The sequence below is a fragment of the Lepisma saccharinum genome, chromosome 2 (assembly GCF_977018435.1).
Source record: "Lepisma saccharinum chromosome 2, izLepSacc3.1, whole genome shotgun sequence".
NCBI lineage: Eukaryota > Metazoa > Arthropoda > Insecta > Zygentoma > Lepismatidae > Lepisma > Lepisma saccharinum.
The window spans coordinates 12,148,691-12,169,994 of record NC_139230.1 but is presented as its reverse complement, the minus strand read 5'-3'; the positions used below and the strand labels follow the sequence as shown (position 1 = coordinate 12,169,994).

The window sequence follows — 21,304 nt, the reverse complement described above, 5'->3', positions numbered from 1 at the left end:
CGGGGAAATTTACATTACCTTTACCTATGGGTGAATAAGGCTGCGGTGGCTCAGTACGCCAGGGGTTCCGGGTTCGAGTCCCGGGTAAGGCATGGGTATTTGTGATTGTCTGTCCTGAAAAAGTCCTGAAATAGAAATGTGAATGAAATGATATGAGTGAATGTGATGGGGGAAGCTTCCGCTTAGGGGGCTTTCCTTAAAAAAAAAAAAAAAAGTCGGTAACGCGTCTGACTACCATGCTAAAGGTCCCGGGTTCGATCCCCGGCCGGTTCAAATCCGGGAACTTTTCTAACGATGGAAGCGGCCCCGGCGCCCACCCAGCGTCGAATAACATGGGTACCTGGGGGAAACCATGGGGGGTAAAGGCGGTCAGGGGCGTGGGGTAAAGGCGGTCAGGGGCGTGATGCTGATCACATCACCCCCACTCACGACCGGATCAAGAAAGTGTGGGGCGTTACCCCCACACCCCCTATACGCCTTCATGGCGTGGTGCTAAGCACAGGGGAGCACTTTACCTTTTTTTTACCTATGGGAACTCACCCAGGATGATGCAGGAGAATACATGTTGCTAAACTCCACTCCACGGAGTCTATGTTTTTGTTCAAAAGTAAGTTTATAGACATTCCAAAACATTTATCACTTCTAGGTGATTCACAAAGCACTTCAACATTATTGAACTTTGCGGCCGCTTAGATTGTTTAGACATATCGACGGATCCCAAACTACACTGTAAAGATTTATGAGAAACACGCCAATACCGCTTTCAAAATGTACTATGCTCAGGCACTATAATTCACACCTGGTTGTCTCGTTGTTCTTACCAACAAAACATTTCACAATAGTTAAGCTTATTGTAGTTCGAATTCAGAAATTCAAATGTACCGCGCAAAAAAAATGGGAAGGTGGACTGGTGATCGTGTGTTCTTGTAGGCCTAGCATTTGTCTACATTAGCAGCTTACAACGAACCAAGAACTTTATTTAGTTCAAGCTCATTGTTCACAGAAAAAAATGCATGTTCTTTGAACATTGTTGCAGCTGATGTACGAAACAACTTTTTTGTTTTAAATCATACTTCCCTCATATTTAATTTTCAAGAATTTGTGTTTATTTTCAGGACATTCACTATTAAAGATGCGTGTGTTTGAAATGTTGTGCTTTTCTCCGTGCTGCATGGGAATAATAATTCAAATTATTATTATTAGTATTGTTAATATTATTATTATTACTACTACTACTACTATTATTATTTTTATTACTGTCGCAGATCTTTGACTGTGATAAATTAGCCATTTTTAATTTTTCTCTAAAGCATGTTCCATAATATTTCAAAAGCTCAAAGGGGGGGGGGGGTTAAACCCGGTAACCCCCCCCTTGCGTACGCCACTGCTTCTACAGCATTATTAGTTCTGTGGCGCCTTTGGTTAGGTTAGGTCCTGATCGTCGCAATTGTCCTACCATTAATTTGTAAAATGACCTTCACCGTCAAAAATCATCGCAATTGTCCGCGATTTTGGCTTCATTGCAATTGTCCTAGATTCTGTGTGTGAGATTATAAATTGACAAAGCTTCCTCAAGCTCAATTATACCTAGGTATTTTTTAAATATTAAATTTATATAAGTGCACACTGTACTTAATGGAAGCATGTGTAAATATATCGTTTGTTTGCATTTCGATATTTTACGTCGTTTTTCTTCCAGTTTTGGCTAATCGCGACGATGAGAATAACTGTTGTGTAATAGTGTGTTGTGTAATATGTAATAGAGGATGTATGTCCATGCTTTTAATGTAGTAGGCAACATTCACTTATAATAAATGCCACACCTTCCATCTATAATAATAATAATTTGAGGTGCCTCCTCGATGGCAGCGTCGTCGCCTTGTAATTAAAGGGTCCCAGGTTCGATACCCAGTGGAGGCACATGGTGGTTCGGATCCCACTTTAAACTGTAGGTCCAGTCCCGATTAACCTTACTGTGTGCCCTTTCATGTTCGAACTTTTATGCAAATCAAAAATTTCAATTAAGGAATTTTATGTTCGAAAGTTGGGCCAGTAATTTCTTGGTTGGGCCCCCCGAGCCAGCCCTTGGATCTCTTCAGCGCTCTTATAAGATCACGGAACTAGCGCTTGATCTTCGACCTTCCGAATGCGAGTTCCTTCCGAACGAGTCTCTTACACCAGTCTGTATATACTTTGTAAACTTGTTTACGTTTATCGACACCAACATTATAAGCATAGAAATAGATTATAAAATTTGCTGGTGCACTTCCAAAGAAAAAATGACTAACTGTGCTGTTTCACGTTGATGAAAAAAACTCCCCTGTGTAAGAAAAATCCCTTGCAAGCAGCGGTATTGCTCTTGCAGCGCTTTCCTCATCGCGAAAGCAGAAAATGAGTAAAATCCTACAACGCCCTAGACTCGCGCTGCAGCTGGCGGCTCACTTCGATCTCCCGACGCGGCTGGCGGGCGAGCCCGGCGAGTGAATCAGACGCCAACGGTACGCCCTGGTGATGCGCGTGCATGGTCTCCAGTTAGTGTGCGAAGATTTTGTGACTAGCAGTAGGCTACGACAAACCACTGAGACACATTTAGATATCCGGCTGCCCAGACAATACTTGGGTATCCTCTTTGCTGTAATTATTGACTCTGTTTGGGGTTCTGCGTGAACTTCAACGTGCTTTAACAACCGGAGACCAGTTTAATGAGGTTATTGTAGACCTAGTCTCGTGTCTCCTGACAGCGGTAGGAAACAAAACACAATCGAAGCAGACGTGAAGCACAGCCAGTAGCTGTGGTTGTAATTAACTTGACCCTGTGTTACTTCCTAACTGGCCGAATATTTTTTCCATACCACGAACGTTGTGAATTAACAAACGAGCATTAATTCCTTACCCTGATCTTCATTCAACGTTTTCCCTGCAGTGCACGAATAACTTAATATTTATCCTGTGTGTGAAGAGAAGTCACAATTTCAAATGTCGTTAAAAATATGATGTGAGTGATAAATAAACGAAGATAAAATCAGCCGTGTTGTTCAAGCGTATAAACAAGCCCAAGTAAATTGTGTGTTGATTGTACCAATTAGTGTTTCCAGTCTTTTGAACAAAACTTAAACCTCCACACCTCTATCTGCTGTATCGTGTATGTTTCGGTATTCATTCATATAGAAGACTGCAACAGGTAAGATACAATATTTTTTGGCCTTATTAAGTGCAAATGACCTTGCATGTACATACCTTTCTATCAAGTTTTGTACATACACACAAAACTGTTCAGTTGTTACAATATTACGTAACGTTGTGACACTACACTCACCCCTACAGTGTCATCTGCACATTATTTTAATTATCAGTGCTTTGTAAAGTGAAACCGGCTGATAGTTACCGGATTTCAAAATAAGTCAATTAATAACTAAATTGTGTAACATTTGTAAAATCTTTCTCTCGTCTTTCATTCTGCACGTGTAGGTAGATGCCGTGTCCAGCATATAGTGTGTTTCTTTTTTTGTATATATTTATTGGGCGGGGTGTTCAGTTTCCCACGATAAGGCAAATAAAATTGTACTCACTCTTGCATAAGGTAGCTTGTCAATTGCGAGACAGATTGTCAAGTGAGATTATATTGCTTCTTGGTTGATAAGAATGTTAACGAAGAACAACATTAGGTCTGTTTATTTCCTATGCTTTAAACCCAGGCAAGGCAAGTAGGAAACGAAACAGACCAGTCTTAGCAAATGCCTCGTGATGCGCCTGCGCCAAACCTGGGGGAAATCGACCAGCGTCGCGGACATGAGGACACCAGAGCTTTTTATTCATTAATGGGCGTTGGTTTGAAGTAAAGGGGGTGAAAAGGAAGGGCCAAAACACTGTCACTGTCTCTTTGTTGGTACATCTTGAAGGCTGCATAAGTGTCAACGATTATTCTGAATCAAATGGAAACCTCCTTCACTCGGGCGATATAGTCAATACAATTAGTATAAAATTGTTAACTTGCTGTTATTATTTTCATGTTCCCCTCTGTTTTTACTGTTCTCAATCTATTTGTTTCGTATTTTAACTGGACACTAAATATGGGACCGGCATTACGTCCGGAAAATTTCTGTGTCCAGTAAAATTATTTGCATTGAATATATTCGCTGATCCCCAATCACTATAGATAAGATTATTATTAAAGTAAATTGCATGCCACATTAGTGTGTCATTGGCGTAAATGTAAATGAAATGCTGGCTTTACGAAGGCAATTTGTCTCACAGGTCGTATAGCTGGCGTTATTTTATTTAGCAGTGCTTTAAATTGATTATTCATTCAGGGTTTTGACGTAAGTGCCACAGTTAATAATGAATTCATTTCTTTTTTGTATTTCCGGACTCTAATGCCCAATGTTTGCATGACTTTCTTTTTAAACCACACACGTATCAAAACAGAACACTTAAGCAACACTTGCCCGAAACGTGGAGGAATACGGCCAAATTGAAGAAAATTAACTTGAGTTAATTAAATACCAGTGAAGTTGCTTTTGATATATCAAATCACTGCCACAGTATGGGTAGTACGCGACGTGTTCTGCCCACTTTACTCCACTCGCTCATTCATTCTTCCATTCATTCATTCATCATAGTCGTTGGAATTCACTGGCGTTCGAAAATAGATGGGTTGCAGGGGAATATCCCCCAATTATCCAGAAATTCTATTGGTACATTATATAAGTATTCCCGCCCCCGATATTTCGAACGAAGCTTATTCATTAATAAATACAGAAGGGTGACCTGTTTAGGGTGTTTAAACGTTCCGTTTTCCACGGGGGTCTCTTTTCCTTCAGCCCCTCCCACTGCATGCATACGAAATTGCATTACCAGGTGCGTGTTCGAAATCCGAAATTCGAAACCAATAGTGTTTCGAATTTATACGTGGCCTTCGATCACATGACCGATGACGCACACGACAACGTGAGGTGAGATTGGTAAAGATCGAGAATTGGTAAAGACCAAGAGAGGGTGGTATATAGTGTGTATGCGTACTGGACGTACGTCTGTTACGGAAAAGATCATTATCACTAAAATGGATTAAAGTATAGTATTCATTTGTTATCCTTCGCCTGTTTGCTTAGTACACTACACTACACTACGGAATTATGTTCTTTTATCATTATATAACCGCGTATTTTTTCAGTCTTGTACTTACGCTGAGGATAATGAAAGCGGAACTAAACTGACTAAACAGCTCTTTGAAAGGTAAGGTCTGCCAGGCAGCTTTTCGTTGGGTGACGCGTGGTCAGCGCATCGAGTCCCATCGCCGCCTTCAGGAAGCCACAACCAAAGAAATCCTGTTCCTTCAGTTACCCACTACCTGCCCTTTCCTAGAACTGTGGCGCTACCTGAATAGAGTTGTGCTAACGCCGTCGCCTTGTAATCAAGGGATCCCGGGTTCGGGTGCAGGCACATAGTGGCTCGGGTAACACTTTAAATCCTAGATCCCGTCCCAATTAGCCTATGTGTGCATAACGTGGATTCATAACAAAAACTCAAAACAATTTGGAACGCTGGATTATAACTGAAATGTGTGTCGAAGTGCAGTACGCTAAGCAGTACGCAACGATATGTCGGTAATAGTAATAATTAACATCACATTTTGATTGATTAATTTAATTTATTTTACTTCGCTTTTCTTCCACTTTTGACATCGCAAAGATGAGGATGATTGATATGATGAATTTGATGTAGCGCGTCGTAGCGCGCTGTGCTAACCACTCTGTCACAGAGGCCGGCTTGAGTGATGAAATTGATGAAGGGACACTCACAAAAAACACCCATGCCGGGATTCGAACCCTGGACCCCCAGCGGCGTTAACTGTGTTAACCACTCCGCCACGAAGGTCGGCATCATTACATTTTGATCGAGAATAGAATAGAGTGATGGCTGAACTATTGCTACCGGGTGTACATTGTTCGTTAATAATTAATTAACATATTATTATAAGCCAAAGTATTACAGAATATCTAGTTCTCTGGAAAAGTGTTCAGTGAACACAGTTACACTTTCGCATTTCCCATATAGCATGGGTAAAAAGAATGGTGATCCACAAATGACTGGAACTACCGCGAAGTCAAGTGGCTAGCGCTCTCGCCTTTGGTGCGAAGGGTCCCGGGTTCAATCCCTGGTGAGAGTCTCTAAAATGTCGGTGTTGACCCAGCATCATGAGTACAATTGGGGAGCTATTGTAAGAAAGAGGGGCTCCAGCCTCAAAAGTAAGCTATTAGGAGACTCCATGCGATGGCCACACGATACCCAACGAAAGGGCCTCTTGCCAGGCCAACTAGAGTTCATTTTACCAGCATAATATATGTGCGACCGTGCTTCACGTTGTCCGAATATCGCCAGTTACATGGGAATTCTTTCGATGAGTTTGTTCATTCGATCCGAACCGCCATGTTTCTCCACCGAGGTATAGAACCCGGAACCTCTTGATTACAAGGCGACGACGTAACCGCTATGCCACCGAGGACGAGGAGGCACTACAAAGCTTATCAAAATGTCAAAAAAATTAGAAGAAGAAACGTCCGCGTAGTGGTTAGCCTAACGTGCTACTACCTCAGAGGGAGTGGCGTGCCCAAGGAGGGGTTGGTGGGGGTCATAACCCCCACCCAATATTCCTAAGAAACGAACGTTGAAAGCAGGAAAAGGTGGCAAAATGAGGACTAACTACTAAAAAAAAGTATACGTAACTCCCTCTCCTCGTTGGGAAAATCCTGGGCACGCCACTGCTCAGAGGTGTCAGGTTCGGAACGTGGCTAAGACGTGGAGTATTGTGATTTTTGCATAATCCATTCCATTAGTTCGTTTATCCTCATAGTTGCAATTAACCGAAAAGTTAGAAAAGTGACATCAAATAACCTAAATAGATAGATTAAATAGTACGAAACTACATGTGTGTACTAAAAAAAAAAAACTTGCATGTCGTCATCCGTTATTTTGCGTGTGTCCCCATTTATCACTTTTCCAGATTAAGATAAAGGTGAATAGTGAAGCCCAATTCCAGAAGCGGTGCACCTCTCCACATGAGATGGTCAAGGTCACTGTTCTCATTAAATGTGCGAAGCTGCTCATAAAAAGTTAGAGAGAGAGAGAGAGAGAGAGAGAGAAAAGATGCGTAACACGGGAAGCATACCTGTTTGTTGTATCTGCCATTTAGATGAACGGCAACTGTTTTTGTCTGCGATGTTTTCAACAGAGCGACTGGTAAGGTCGGGTTCTCGTGAGTTCATTTTTTTTTATCTCATCAAGCAACTGTCGAAACTCCTGAAATATTTCTAGTTTTACCCACCCCTGTATATGTATATATAGTGTCCGTATTGAACAGAATGTAAAGAGGCTTAGCAAATTTAGATATACTCTCATATTTCGATATATTTAGTGTTGATCCATGTAAAACGAGCCGGCCTCCGTGGTGGAGTGGTCAGCGCTATTCGCTACGACGCCAGGGGTCCCGGGTTCGAATCCCGGACTGGTCATGGGTGTTCTTTGCCCCTTCATCAATTTCATCATAATCATCACTCATCCTCATCTTCGCGATTAGCAAAAAGTGGCAGAAATGTGAAGTAAAATAAAAGAAATCTGTCAACCAAGACAATTCATGTTGAGTCATTAGACTTACAACAGTAACAAAGTGCACTTATATTTATGAAAAATCGCAGGGCATTTTTATTCAGAAAATGCAATATATGTGGGAAGTTCTCGTTCCTGTATGTAATGGAGCACATCCTTCCCTGTCTTGCCTAGAAAGCCAGCCGAGCGAGCTGCATGCAAACAAGAAAACAATGGCAGCTTAAGCAAAGAGCCGATTGCATTTCCATTTAAGTGTCAACGGATATTTCGTTGAATGGAGAGAATTGAATTCCTTCCGCCCTTCCTTGCTCTGTAGCATGCACATTCCAACGAGATGCACGGCCAAATGAAGCCTCCCTCCCTCCTCCGTCGTCCACGTGAAGCTCTGCATACAAAGCCACTTAGCAAGCAGCCTCGTAATTCAACAATCCAAACTCCGTCGTATGAGAGTCGGAAGGCATTGATCAAACTGCCATGTTCAGACGATGCACAAGAAGTGACGGACTGGTTGCCACGTCGCCAGTGTTTGGATTGTTATATCTGAGATTCGAATTGGCATTCCTTCCCGCTAAGTACTCGATTGATGTTCTAATAACTAACGAACTCTCTAACATTCCTAAACCAGAAGGTATTTTCGCAAGCAACATGTTTTCCTCCCAGTGTTGAATTCAGCCACTTTTTCTCCGGATGGATATCAAACTTCCCTGAAGGTGGATGTCATAGACAACAAATTATAATACTAACAAAACAATACTAATATTTTAAAATTGCCCCTTATCTAAAATAGGTAGTTAAATTTAGTGTAAATTTCGATAAGACTGCACAAGCCCATTTCTCAGTAAGCTGTTGACTGACTTGCCGTTAAAATAGCTACACGAACCTGAAATGTGTTACACCAATAGAAACTTATGCGGATTGACTGATTTAGCTGACTTTACTTCACATTTCTTCCACTTTTGGCTAATCGCGAAGATGAGAATGAGTGATGATATTATGAAAGTGATGAAAGGACACAAAGAACACCCATGCCCAGACCGGGATTCGAACCCGGGACCCCGGAACGGCGTCGCAGCGCGGTGTGCTAACCTCTCCGCCACGGAGGCCAACTGAATCTTATTTTACACCAGACCTGCTTCTCTACACGTGTCTATTGTTGAGTTTCAATAAAATGGAATTTTATTACATATTAGGCCTACTAGTTAGCAGTTATCAAAAAATTGTTCATTATTTTTACTTTTAACAATAGGTAATACGTTAAATTACAGTGATTGAGAAAGCCAAAGTGAACATGGTTGCCAAATTTCTTAGCTATTGTTCGAATGCTCTTCCAGGCTATTAAAATTTTTGGGGGGGTGTGAATTTCAAATTTCCAGGTGTGGGATCCCCCCGGGTCACCCCCTGAATTCATTGCTGCTTCCACCTGCCCCTATTCTGGGCTAAGATCAATCCGCTCCTGACCATCCTTAACAATTTTCTTCTTCAGGTCCATCTTAATATTGCCATTCCATCTTCGTCTTGGCCTTCCCACAGGTCTCTTACCATCAGGTTTCCCAACCCTGAAAACTTTTCTATACTCTACTATGCGTGCTACTTGACCAGCCATTATCGTACATAAACACAAATAATGGGTGGGGTTCAACGAACCAAGGACGGTACAAATTTCATGGTTACAATTAATTGTTACTATTTATTAATTATTAATTAATAATTTATTAGTTATAATCAATAACATTTTTTATACGAAATTTGTTTATCTTTGTATATCTTTATACATTAATTAATCAACCTAAGCACTATTTTGTTTACATTTACCATTATAGAAATCGCCTTAGGTAAACGTAAAGCTACCCCCTACACATTGCACCTTGCGGTGAAGGCATATGGCGGGGGTATTCACAATCTCGGCCTTTCGTAGAGATGATGTGATCAGCACCACGACCTGCCGAGAGGACCACCGCGCTCGGATAGCTTTAACTTTTATATATTACGATTATTAAAGTATAACAATTCGTTTGTATCGTATCATACAGTGTTTCAATCCGGAGATCAGGTTTTTGTATCTTTAAAGTTTTGAAGCACACATACTTCTCTTAACTTTGTCCTCGTTTTAAATAGAATTTACCTGGAATCATAATGCAATAAATAAGGTATACTGCAATATGTGGCTTTTCTGTTCGATTAACTTGGCATCTCAAATCAACAAAGAACTCGCAACTTTCAGTTCCTCTGGGTCATCGCAAAGTTTGTATAAATATTCCGTTCAAAGTGTGTGTGTACTGAAATTTGGTAAATAGAAGTCTTTCGAGTTTAACGTGTAGTTCTCAAAGTAATTAAGGAGTTTAATTAAAGAAAGAAAACAAATTTGCCGATAACTCACAAGAAACTGTTCAACCAATTTACCTCCAAAGCGACAGGGAAAACCATTAACTTCCAAACAAATCCACCGTACAGATTTCCCCCCATTACACACCCCGCATAAAAGTGGAGGGATAATTTGAGTTAATTTTTAAAAATACAAAATTGTAAATTAATTATGTGTGTGTGTTCCAAAATCAACTGCCGAATGAGTTAAGAAGAGAAGAGTGTGACCTTCATTAAAGTTTAAAAACCAAGGTTTACCTGAAACAACATATGAAACGCAGAATAATATCTGTTATGAAATCCTCACTTTTCGAATAGATGGCTTTCGTTTGAGTTTTTCTTTCAAGTCCACTTTATGCACAAATAGGCTAATCAGGACTGAACCTACAGTTTAAAGTGGGATCCGAACCACTATGTGCCTCCACCGAGTATCGAACCAGATATCCTTTGTTTATACTCCTTACAAGGCGATAACGTTACAACTACGTCATCGGGTAAGCCAAAGATGTTCTTCGTGGCACAATTGTAAGCATAACAGAATTCTAAGCTAGATGTACTTGGTTTGAACCCGTGTCAAGCACGAACATTTTTTTTTCTTGTTTGTTCCTCCATCTAAGTTCACCATTCGTGAACTACCTGGAGGCGTAGAAAAGCGACTTAAAATAACCAGTGCACAAACGTGGTACAGTAGCCGTTTACTTTATATTGGCATAACAGATGTAGAATAACAGTTGCGCTTTTATTGCTATGTTCTTCCCGTTGCATTTAAACCAAGTGTGGAAAAGCCGACCTGCGTGACGGGGTAGTTAGCACAGCGCGCTCCGACGCCAGGGGTCCTGGGTTCGAATCCCGGCTTAGTCATGTGTGTTTTTTGTGAGTGTCACTTCATCAATTTCATCATACCATCCGTCACTCAACCTCATCTTCGCGATTAGCAAAAAGTGGAAGAAAAGCGAAATAAGCCAAATCAATCAATCAATCAAGCCAAGTGTGGAAAAAATGGCACGTTTAATCACATCACAGTTTCTTCAAATATGGGTCACTATGTAGTAACTTGAAGATAAGTGTGCCAGATTTACACTCCGTTAAAATTAAAACAGAAAAATAACTCTAATGCTGTTTCCATCCTACCAATCTCGAGGAATGATTTCTTCTGTTCTGGGAACACATGCTTACTAAGAGCAGAAAATCAGGTTACTAATTAACCATTAAAAGATTTACTTCCAGCGTGTGTAATAGTTTTACATACAAAAACAACGTTCCTTTTCACTCTCTCTCTCTCCAGCCAGTGAGAGTAAACATTGGCGGCAGCTTGGCGGGTTGAGGAGAGAAGCGAGGACCCGCCTACCATCTCCTCGGTACAAGCTATTTTTGAGCCCCGAGGACAGACAGGCTGACTGGATATATGTCGCGCCAGTCGGGAATACACCTGTTTATAAAGAAGCTTCTATTTCGCTTCACGTTTGGCCTACGCCCAGCATTTTATCGGCAAACGAGAGGACATTGCAGGGACTACCCTCAGACCAAATCTGATCCTAGTTAGACTGCTGGTTCTCTAGAAACCGGCCGATATGTAGACTGCTGTTCGCGTGGCACTCATGTGGAGATCTTTCCCCTCTTCTTCCACTCTTCAAAGGAGATGAAGGAAATGAGGTCATGGGGTCTTCGTGTGACAGGTCAACCCTCAAGTCATTCTTGTGGACAATAGGATTTTACAGTGTGTTGTTTTGCAGCCTTCCTACGGAGAAAAGCCAAGAAGTGCAACCTCAGTGTTTCCCTTGGCATTATTGTTGAGGAAAAGATATGATTATCCTCGTTTCGATTGTTGTCGCTCGAAGATTCAATCCTCAATAACCCATCTGTCGTTGGTGTTTCTCGCTACACTTTTCCTTTTGCATCATAAACGACGTTGTCTTCCTGGTCGGAGTGTGTGTGGGAACTTGCTGCAACATCTTTTGTGCTGATTTTACGCAAGCGTGATTATGTACTCTGCACTTTCACCTTCATTGTTTGGCCACTTTTCTTTTCAATGGGATTGGTGTACAAGCAGTTAGTCTTTCAGTGGCACACGACAATGATATTGTATGCATTGGTAATGTGCCACAAACGTGGGACACATTGGCAACTCCCATTAACTGTTCCTTCCTTGTTCCTTGTTTGTATACGTACGTTATGTACTGTCTGTATTTATGCCTTTATCAGAGTGGTTCATAGTTTGATACCAAACTGTATTCTTAGACTAAAACAGAATAGAATGAACTTTCAATTGTTGCTCATGTAATGTTTGGAAAAGTTGAAAGTGGAAACCATATGGTAAACTAGAATCTCCTTAACAGTATAGAGAAATATGGAAGCCTTTAGTTCTACGAGAATTAACTTTTAGGCTGATAGAACAGTGTAAACAAGTATATGAACAAGCATTGCGTGTAGAGTGTTGATTCTCGCAGGTCATGAGATCCATAGATGTTTGCAAATCTTTTTGCGCCAATGTCCATGCAACCTTTATGCATAAGGCTTGCATATGCTCTGAGTTGGGAATAAATCTAGAAAGTTACTTGCGTGAGATTCGAAACGCCACGTGCCTTCTCTGTGGCGAACGTGGTAAGGTGTCAAAGCATGATTTTGTTTGAGAAAGGTTCTGAGTTCGAATCCCGGCCATGGTATGATTGTTCATCCACATATTTTGACTAATCATAATTTCTTTTTTGTACTTAGGACATTAAGAATACAATGTCAAGGTTTTCTTGTTGTTGGACAAATTATTTTCTTCCTGAGAATTAAAGTAGTTAAGTGCTGAATAATTGTCAAAATTATTCGATTAAACACCTTTATCTTTCGGTAGTTTCGTCAGGGAGAAAACAAAGCAATGTGAAAATATTTAATTTTAATGAGCTGTTATAATGTTAAACTGAAAGCAGGTTTAAATTTGATCTCCATCTCCGTTCATCGTGGTAGTATCATGCTGCATGATACATTTTATCCTAATTTGCGATGAACAAGCAATTTAACACCACAAACGCGATGGAGCAACAACCTCCAGGAATTTAGGTCTCGCCGCAGCAGCGTAGCGTGAGCAAGAAAAATGTGGAACTAAAAATAAAGGCCCAGTTTGCTACGCGATTATTTCCCTTGTTTCACAGGCCGCTTGACCTTGTAGCTCATCCACTAATTTGTAGTTAAGAATGAAGAACAGGATTCTCTCACAGCAGCTGATTAGGGTTCGTTCACGACGCCAGTTCTGTCACCTCCGCCAAGGGTACAGAGTGAATGAACAGAGTCTCGACGACTTGAACATTCAGAAATATATATATTTTAATCTTACAAGGATTTGGATGGATTTCACACATTGCCAATGGGACTATAGTATGTGTTTGAGAAGTGGATATACCTATTTGTGACATACAACTAAACGGGTACAGTTTGTTTTTGTTGAAGCACTCCTTTCTAAGACATTTTCGCATAAGGTACCTATTTAATTTTTTGCAATTCTGTCAAAATGCGAGAAAGTATTGGAAAAGAGGTTGCCGAGTTTTAAGTTATGTATTTCTCCTCGCGTTGCAGTTTTAAGCAGACCTTTAAGCCAATTATTAAGTTATTTTGTTAAAAAAATATCGTTAATAAATGTGTTTTGACTTTCATGTATTTCTTGTGGAGGAAGAAAGCTCGGTCTTCAAATTTTTACTAAGCAAAGCAATGATCAGGCTTTTTCCATAAAGGACAGACGTTGTTCAACCTTCCCTCTTTCTATTCATGTACTTTGTGCAGCTATATTACGCTGCATTTTACTTGAGTACTTTGAAAAGTCACACTTCCATGAGCTCCCGTCTATCCGGTCATGTAGGCCTCTCTCTTGTTTGACTCCTCGAGTTTTGTGAATAAAACTATACCTCTCGTCCTTAAGATATGTTAAAGTTTAATGAACGAAATATTCATATTAATTAAAACACATTTTTTTTCTTAATGCCTAAACATTTATGCATTTCTACAAATCTTGGAATTTTAGAGGAAGTCCGATAGCACTACATGAACAAGCCACTGTGTATAAACTTCTATCTATATGTGCATTTCAGCACTCCAGCACGTACAGGCACCGGCAATAAAAATGGGACACCTAGATCCTGAAACAATGGCTTCCTTGCAATGCGTTATGTGTGTTGATTAACTCTCCAGCGATAGCAGAACTTCATATTAATAAGTTGCTATTGAAATCCGTTCATGGCCTTATAGTTATAGGCAACACATATAACGCTTGAAGGAAAGCCGTCCCATTTTTATTGCCGGTGACTGTACATTCACGGAGATAGAGGTATTTTTAAGAGAAGATTAAGAAGAACTTGTATGGAATGATGCAGTTTACTGCTGAATAATTAAAACACATGTTTAATTTGCCATGGCTTACATATATGCCACAAGTGAAATATATAAGACCACTTGTGGCAAACATTTTCTTGTTAAACATATATTCAATGTCTTCAAATTGCTATTGTTTCATTGTAGTTTGTCTATTGTGAGCGGTATATGTATTCATTGTTTTATGTGAATTATATTATGCATTGTTTTCAAAGAAGTGTGTGTGTGTGTGTTTATATATATATTTGTGTGTGTATTCATCGGAATATTGAATTCATTACATCATTGTGGTATTAAAATAGTAAATTTTATGATTTAGTTATCAAAAGAGTAACATGGACATACCCACAACCTTACCTGTCAAATGAGACACATTTTGATTCCGTTCCCTTTCGAATCTTGAATATATTTTGTAACCTCTAGCACTAGAGAGGCGTGAGTGCCACGGAAGACTGTATTTCCCATCAACCCTGGAACCCTTCCTTCAGTTGGCAAAAACTAGTGAGTCGCGAGGAGTTTAGATCAAGTCACGTTGAACTGGAGATGGACGCAGAGAGCTAAAGAGATGTAATGAGCACCTTGTTGAGAAGCCGTGCCCAAGTACGCTGAGTTCGTCTCCCAATTTTCTCATCTTTTTCTCCTGGAATTTCATCTTTTCTTCCACCTCGATGGTGGAATTATCGTGCGTGGATGCTTCCGTATTCGTTTCGGCTTTCCGTTTTATGAGCACGGTGTTTGGGTTCAGACCAGAGAAACGAATTCTGCTTAGAAAAAATGACCTCGAGGATTGTAAAAAGAAAAACGATTTACCTTAAAAACTGTCGTTTGTTATAGAATTGAAACTTTGTTGGTCGTGAAACAAAAAGGTAAAAAAGGTAAAGTGCTCCCCTGTGCTTAGCACTACGCCATGAAGGCGCATAGGGGGTGTGGGGGTAACGCCCCACACTTTCTTGATCCAGTCATGAGTGGGGGTGATGTGATCAGCATCACGCCCCTGACCGCCTTTACCCCCCAGGGTTTCCCCCAGGTACCCATGTTATTCGACACTGGGTGGGCGCCGGGGCCGCTTCCAACGTTAGAAAAGTTCCCGGATTTGAACCGGCCGGGGATCGAACCCCGGGACCTTGAGCATGGTAGTCAGACGCGTTGCCGACTGAGCCACCGCGGTCGTGAAACAAGTTCCTCAAACGAATAAGATTTTTTCAATAATATATTTTACCATTTGAGATGTTCCCTATCTATAAAAAAATGACATGTAAACGCCCATGTTCGTACACGTCATGAGTTGCTATATATATATATATATATATATATATATATATATATATATATATATATATATATATATATATATATATATATATACTTACTTACTTACTTACTTACTTACTCTCTAGCATTCTTAAACCCGAAGGATTATAGCTGCAGCAACACTAGCCTTCCATCTGTCCCTATCCTATGCAAGATCAGTCTAATCTTTTCCATCCTTCCGATTTTATTTAGGTCCATCGCAACGTTATCCCTGCATCTTCGTCTTGGCTGGCCTTCCTACAGGTCTCTTACATCAGGTTTCAGAATCCTGTAAACTCTTCCTTCCTCTCCCATTCGTGCCACATGGCCTGCCCATATAAGTCTTCGTGATTTAATTATTTTAATAATATCTGGACAAGAATACATATTATGCAGTTCTTGTATGTAATCTTCTCCACTCACCTATCTCCTCATCCCACTTAGGTTCATATATTTTTCTAAGGGTTTTATTCATACTCTAAAAAATCCTTAGGGTTTCTAAATACGATATTTATATTGCTTTCTACTTTATTTTACGTCCCTTTTCTACATCCTGGATTAATCGAGTCTATAAGAATGAACTGATAAAATGGTGGATGGACAAACACACCCAACCAAGATCCAAGTCTGGAGCCTCTGACTTTGTAGGGTGTAAGGGGTGACCTTTTGAGAAGTTAGCCAGAAGTCAGCCTCACCTCTGCGTAGTACTACAACCAGGTAACTGCAGTCTTGCAGGTCAACGAGGCTCTGGCGTTAGGAGAATCTAAGATCTAGCCCCATATAATGTGACGGGTGAAAATAAACCAAGTGTTGACGCACCCAACAATTTTATTTCAATCAATCAACCTCTGGTTTTGTTGTTCGTGATGTTAGCTACACCCCAATATAACTTCCGGTACTCTTTAAGTTGGTTTGTTCTTGTGTTCATCATAAGAACTACTCAAAATATTGTGGTATGCTGATAAACGATCACCAATGAAAAGGTGCTGGCACGGCGTACCGTTGCGTAGACCCGGAAAAGAAAAAAAAACACTATGTAATTTACATCTCTTTTCTGCCACTTTTGACTAATTGTGATGATAAGGAGAAATACGATTAGATAAAAATGATTAAGGGATACCCATAAAAATAAACACTAATGCCCAAACCAGGACTCGAACCTGGAACCTTCTGTAGAAAGATCGTGAGTCGGCCGATCAACGTCCTGTACCACTATCGTATTACACACAAATTATTTGCATTGGCTTCCACCGGAAAATATGGTTTGTTTAGGAAATCAAAGGTGCTTGGTTGAACTTTTAACTATATATTTTTCCAAAAACCAAATTCTATTTACTGTTATTTTTTTTTGTTCTGAATACTGAAAAATAGATATACGTTGTGTAACGTAACTTGGTATAGCATCAATCCAAATTTGAAAATATTGAATAAATTAATTGATTCTACCAAGCAGACTAGCCTTTATTGAACAGATGGTCACCATTACATGCAACCAACCTTCTTAGTATCAGTGGTTAGTCGTTAGGCTGATGCGTTTTGCAACAATTGATTTGGTCATTCTGACATCAGATGCTCTTTGTGTTTTCATTATCATTGTTGTTTCCTTGTTCCTCGATTTTTAAGTTCATTCTTCTTACACTCCTCAAGATCAGCTTAGAACCATGTTTATATCATTTCATTTGCTTAACTATTGACATCTAAGAAACTTTAACTATTACATTCGTTATTGCCAGATATTTTTATTTAGTTTGGTTTATTGTACTTTGCTTTTCTGTCACTTTTGGCTGAGGATGAGTGATGAAGGAAGGAATAACACTATGCCCAGGCCTTGTAATCAAGTGGTTCCAGGTTCGATACCCGGTGGCGGCATATTGCACAGTGATTGGGATCTCACTTTAAAGTGTAGGTCCAGTCCCGATTAGCCTATCCGTGCACAAAGTGGCCTTAAACAACAATTCAATTTAAACTATGCCCAGACCGGGATTCGAACCCGAAACCCTTGGCGTCGTAGCGGGCTATGCTAATCACTCCGCCAGGAAGGTCGGCTCATTGCCAGATACCTCAGTAATGGGAAAGTTACTTACTGAAAGTAACCGCTTTGCAGTTCTAGTTATTGATTTGTTACTTGCAACTGCCAAATACTGAAATAGGCTGGGAACATATAAAAATGAAACCTTTGCAAACTTTTGAGATAAAGGCTTAATAAATGCTTGCAACTCCACACCATGTCGTCCTTCCAAAGAGGTTTAGCGTATCCGTAAGAGGGATACGGATCCAAGGCCTTCCAATTGGAGACTTCTTAAGCCTTTCCCTTGCCTTTAAAGGATGCGAGAATGATGTAGATAAGAAAACACTGCTGAAGGGAGGGTTTGCATGCGTGAGGATAGGAATGTAAATTCCTGGACCGAGTGAAGCCCCTCCCTCCCTCTGCACGGTGCAGCGTGGATCTCGAGTGTGGGCCTCAGTCGGGAAGCTGCGGCAAGGTATTTAAGGGGGGAAATGAAAGTGGTTTCCAAGGGACGACGTTAAAGGACTATAAAAGTGGGTTTGTCCCGAATGTGTCCATCTTGTAGGAATGTTAATGCAATGCATTTACAATCTAGGTATTTGTTATCGTCTCAGAGAGAAGGAATTTGCCAGCCAGGAAAAAAAACATCACCGGTTTAAAAATTATTATATTGTTCAAGAAATTGAAAACAAAAATTTTCCATGTCAGTGTTTGATCATATCGAAAAGAGTTTGAAAAGTGTGCAGACATAGATTTGATTTGATTTTTGTTATCTAACGCCGCTTTTCTTCCACTTTTGGCTAATCGCGACGATGAGGATGAATAATGGTATGATTATATTGAAGATGGGCTTCCCCGATGACGTAGTTGTAACGTCGTCGCCTTGTAATCGAGAGGTCCTGGGTTCGATCTCGTGGAAGCACATTGCACAGTGGTTCGGATCCCACTTTAAACTGTAGGTTCATCCTTATTAGTCTATCTGTGCGTAAAGTTTAATTAAAACAACAGTTCAATTTATTCAATCAGCCAATTGATTAGGTTGAGGAATAAATATTCACAAACAACACCTATACCTAGGCCAAGATTCGAACCCGGGACCCATGGAGAAATTCTTGACGTAGACTTGACAGATGCGGGAAAATTTGTATTTGTAAGAAAAGTACATCGCTCGTTTTTCAGATCCTGCACGAATTTCAGCTGCTCAACAGACACATCAATAAGCGTTTTTCTTCTATTATTCTTGTATGCTTCTCTTTAGCTACCCATTGGAGATACCATTTCAAGTAGATGTTTTTATATTAATGATGATGTTTAGTTGGAACAAAATAACAAATGAACAGATTGGTACCCGAGAGCGTTAAGTGGGCGACCCAGACTCACTGTCGCTTTCTCTCTCTCTCACTACCAAATATCCCAGGCTCGAGTTCCGTCATGGGCGTTCTTTGTGAGTGTCCCATCAACAGTTTCATCTAACCATCTCCATCGTCGCGATAAGCCAATGTGAAAGAAATTCGATGCAAAATAACAAAAGTGCCAGTATAAATTTCGAATATAACTCCTCGTCCTGATTCCAACCTCACTTTACTTCAAAGAAAGTTCCGAAAGATCAGTTTTCCCCCTAACAACCACATGTCAGGTCCACGTGGAGTCCAATAAATCGTCCCTTGAAACCTTTCCCACCAATTGCGTTCGTCCAAGAAATGACAGCTCTCGTCAAGTCCACGTGGACTAAATGAGATGTTGCTAATTCAGTTTCTTTAGTGATTTTTGAACGCGAAGTTGCGGTTGCGTTATCTTTGCTAGGTTGTGTTATCGTATTGTGCTACTTTTTTATACAATATAAATACCTTGGGAGTATAACCTGGCAGTGAATGAATGGATGTCTAAACACTGCAGGCAAAAATGACAACATCGCTTTACAGAAAAACAGGTGGTGGCTGGAAACCAGATACGGTTCCGGTCATCTTCCTCTGGGGTTGTCAAAGATGCCGAACTGGCACTACGTTCAAGACTTCAGCTTTACCAAATATGTGTTTATCGTTAAAGTGAAGCAAATTGTGTTGATTGGCACCTATTATTTCTAAGAACTAGTGGTAGTTTCCGAAAATAACACCTATATCAGTTGTGGCATATGTTTGTTGATTGGCGTGAGATGGGTGAAAGGACAATCACATACAGGAACTATACAATACGAGCCACACAGAGAATTATACCGGTTGTGGGTCCAGCCAGATCCTCGCTAGTGTGCAAAATACATTCCAGGGTGTACACTCCTGTTCAAATAAAGTTACACATTTTATGAGGGTGGGCAGTTGCAGTATGTGCCCTTTATCTGAACAGGAGTGTACAACGTGAAAGTAAGGTTGACATTTTGGTGTTTTCGCAAAAGGTCACCCCTTAGACTCCGGCATTTGTTTGTGTCGAGAAGAAAAAATCTCACATTTGTTTGAGTCGAGAAAAAATTAAGATAGGTGTTTTGAATCTGACTTCTTTAAAAATGAACGACAACCAAAGCGTATATGTTTTCTTCTCTTTTTGCATACAGCCATGGCAGATTCCACCTTTTACTTTCTGTAAAAGAGGAGGGGGTGGAGTTAAAGCGAAACTCAGATACATAGACAATCAAAGGAGAAGAAATAGAAACAGAAAACACAATAATGCTGTCAGTTTTACACATGAGTAGTGGAAAAGCGGAAGTAACAGATTTCCGTTACGACTTCCAATGTCTCTGGCGAGATTCACTCTGTATGGGAGAAGAGAAGGCGGCGTATGTTGGAAGGGTCTCCCCTCATATTCAGAAAAAAAGGGTCGGTCTCTCACCAGCTGTGACTCAGACTGCGGGAGGGAGTAGGCACACACACACAAACACACGTTTAGCCATCCTACCCTCCCACAGTTCAGTGTGCGAGAACTATCACTTGTGACAACACAGATGTTCTGTCTTCTAGTTTATCATCACCATCTTCATTAATCAGTTGATCAGTGATCAGTAAACACAACTTTTTTTTTTCTTTTTAAGTTCTGCCCAAGGGAACTCTTGGTTCCATATGTTCGGTCATTCTTTATCGTTTCATTCTATTTCTGGCATGTTCTGGGTAGTTTATTGTACAATAGCCCCGTCTAGTTCGCTGCACGTTTTGACACTATGTGTAGTGCAGGTGTATCCCAGTGTCAGGCTGGTGCTGCAAGGAAATGACGTTCCACCAAGTAGACCATAAGCGGTTCAGAAGATTCAACAAATGCCTGTCTGCTGCTTTTAAACGTTCATTTCATTAATTAGCAAACGCACCACGTGATCATACACCACACACTACACCGCTCCAGAACGTAGTGCAAACGGTGCAGACACCGAATACACTACTTGACACCAAGTATGTCAGGAAACGTGTATGTGGAAACTACTTCATAGCTATGTATTTTTGTTGTGTATCCAGCTTAACGCAAGGCGAAAATGCATTTTTATTTTAACTGTTTTGTCAGCAAGTAGACACATAGCCAATGCGGTGTGAGGATTCCCAAATATAGTGATTTGAAATTCACTAAATTAACCAACCATGTTTATCTTAATTTTTCTATGTAGCTGTCTGTACGTCCAAGATGATGCTCATATTTAGGACAGCCGATACAGATGTATCGGTATCGGAAAGTATCGGTTTGAATTCATCTACTGATATCAACCGATATATTTCCGGC

General features: G+C 40.4%; 1 protein-coding gene across 2 annotated transcripts in view; it reads left to right on the top strand.

Moving 5' to 3' along the window:
* The first annotated feature begins 2,526 nt into the window (after positions 1–2,526).
* PlexA (plexin A) overlaps positions 2,527–21,304 on the top strand; it is a 597,216-nt gene continuing 578,438 nt past the window's right edge. For both annotated transcript variants that reach the window (XM_083117039.1, XM_083117040.1), the window contains exon 1: positions 2,527–3,181. The gene's annotated coding sequence lies outside the window, so the exon portion shown is untranslated. The remainder of the gene's footprint in view (positions 3,182–21,304) is intronic.